Genomic DNA, 2,500 nt, shown 5'->3' with positions numbered 1-2,500 from the left:
AGAGAGAGAGAGAGAGAGAGAGAGAGAGAGAGAGAGAGAGAGAGAGAGAGAGAGAGAGAGAGAGAGGGAGAGAGAGAGCGAGGGAGAGTTGGAGGGAGGGAGGGAGAGAGAGAGAGAGAGAGAGAGAGAGAGAGAGAGAGAGAGAGAGAGAGAGAGAGAGAGAGAGAGAGAGAGAGCGACAACAAAACTAGCGGAACGAGAGTGAGAGAAAACAGACAATCCCAGAAGTGGGAGCTGCATGGAGAGGTGGGAGGGAAAAGGGGAGGAGGAGGAGGGAGAGGAGGAGGAGGAGATGAAGGTGGAGGTGGGAGGAGGTAGGGGATAGAGGTGGAGGGAGAAAATATGAGGATGAGGAGGAAGAGAGGGTGGCGGGGAGGAGGAGGAAGAGGAGGAGAAAGAGGAGAAAAAAGAGGAGAAAGAGGAGGAGGAAGAGGAGAAAGAAGAGGAGAAAGAAGAGGAGAAAGAGGAGGAGGAGGAGGAGGAAGGAGAGGAGGAGGTGGAGGAGGAGGAGGAGGTAGAGGTGGAGGTGGAGGAGGTGGAGGAGGTGGAGGAGGAGGTGGAGGAGGAGGAGGAGGAGGTGGAGGAGGAGGAGATGGAGGAGGAGGAGGTGGAGGAGGTGGTGGAGGAGGAGAAGGAGGAGGAGGAAAGAAGAAAGGAAGGAAGGGGGAGGAAGGGGGAAAGAAAGGTGAAAAGGAAGGGGGAAAGGAGGGTGAAAAGGAAGGGGGCGAAAGATGGGAATGGGGGAATGAAGGATGAAAAGAAGGAAGAAATTGTATAAGTGGCAGTAAAGGAAAAAGAAAGTAAGAAAAAAAAAAAAAATCCAAGACTTTAATCCAGGGTAGCAAACAACAACTCCAGGTAAGCCATGATGCCTAACCGCTGGTTCAAGTGAAGACTGAAAAATAAATGAGGATGTTATCAGCCTGAGCCCCAAAACACCAACAAATCTTTGATCCAGGCAACAAAAGAACCGGTTACATGTGAAACAGGCGTCTCAACAAGTTCCAAGATGAAACATACACTGAATGGTCCCCAGTGAACAGATTAGCATCTTTTCAACCACAATTCACTTCCTCACGTGTACATACTACCGATTGCACTATCATGGCGGAGGTGCATTGAACGCAAAAATTTGTGTATGTGTATGTAACTCGAGCATACAAATACAAGAAAAGTTGTGCTCAACTTGTATCTCTCTTTATAGCGCAATGGGCTAAGTCACACTTTGTTACGTCCGAGCTGAGTTCGAGTCCTTAGCTCGACCACGTATCAATTTCCGCATGTATGCTTCCATCGAGCTCCTCGTCAGTCTCGACTGCGATGGCATGGAATTAAAGGTGAATTGTGGTTGAAAAGATGTTAATTTGGCGAAACGTGTCAAGAGGGTGAAAAAGCTGTCTCAGCGTGTTCACGGGTAATAGAGGACCTTGTGCCACGCGGATCACAAACACAAAGAACTATATACTTAGGAAGAGGAGAAAGAAAAAAAAAACGAGTCATTATGTAACGATATAACAAGACACCTACACGAGACGAAAGCCAAGATGGTGAACTTCGAACAATGGAAGATGCGACAAGCGAGGCGAAGTAATAATACATTCAGGGAAAGGGTCAGGGAGGTAGTAGGGAGAACCGGGAGAGGGGGGAGGAGGGAAGTGGGGAAGGGCGGAAGTAGGGGAGGGGGAAAGGGAAGAAGGGGGAAGAGGAAGGAGGGAAGGGGGGAAAGGGGGGAAGGGAAGGGGAAGGGAAAGCTTCCTTTATATTTCTACATAACTTGATATCCTTTATAATTATAAGTGCATCAGGAGGCAAATAAACAGCTATTCGCAATTCCCACTACTATTTTGACTATGTCTAGGTCCTATTCTTCCTGTTACCAGTATCATTACCTATTAAGTTGATGCAGGGATATGTGATCACGCTCTATTGAACTACAAGCTATTTTAACAACAAAGATCTCAGAGAGGCCATCAGCAAAGGTGTGACAAAATTATGTAAAGGAGGGAAAGAAAGAAGAAAGTAAGGAAGGAAGAAAAGAAGGAAGAAAGGGGGAAAGGAAAATTGGAAAGGAGAGGGCGAAAGAAAGTAAGGAAGGAAGAAAGAAAGGAAGGAAGAAAGTAAGAAAGGAAAGAACGAAGGACGGATGGAAGGAAGAAAGTAAGGAAGGAAGGAAAGAAAGAACGAAGGAAGGAAGGAAAGAAGGAAGAAAAGGGGAAAATAAGTTGGAAAGGAAAGGGCGAAAGGAAGGAAGGAAGGAGGGAAGAAAGTAAGGAAGGAAAGAACAAAGGAAGGAAGGAAGGAAGGAAGGAAAGAAGGGGGAAGGAAGTTGGAAAGGAAAGTGCAAAAGAAGGTAAGGGAGGAAGGATGGAAAGAAGGAAGGAGAGAAAGAAGAAAGGAAGAAAGTAAGGAAGGAGAGAACGAAGGAAGAAAGGGGGAAAGGAAGGGGAAAAGGAACGGGCGAAAAAAGAAAAGGAAGGGAGAAAGGAAGGAAGGGGGAAAT

This window comes from Oratosquilla oratoria, chromosome 13, assembly GCF_046742065.1.
Source record: "Oratosquilla oratoria isolate Oo_2021 chromosome 13, ASM4674206v1, whole genome shotgun sequence".
Lineage (NCBI taxonomy): Eukaryota > Metazoa > Arthropoda > Malacostraca > Stomatopoda > Squillidae > Oratosquilla > Oratosquilla oratoria.
This window is presented reverse-complemented; position numbering follows the sequence as displayed.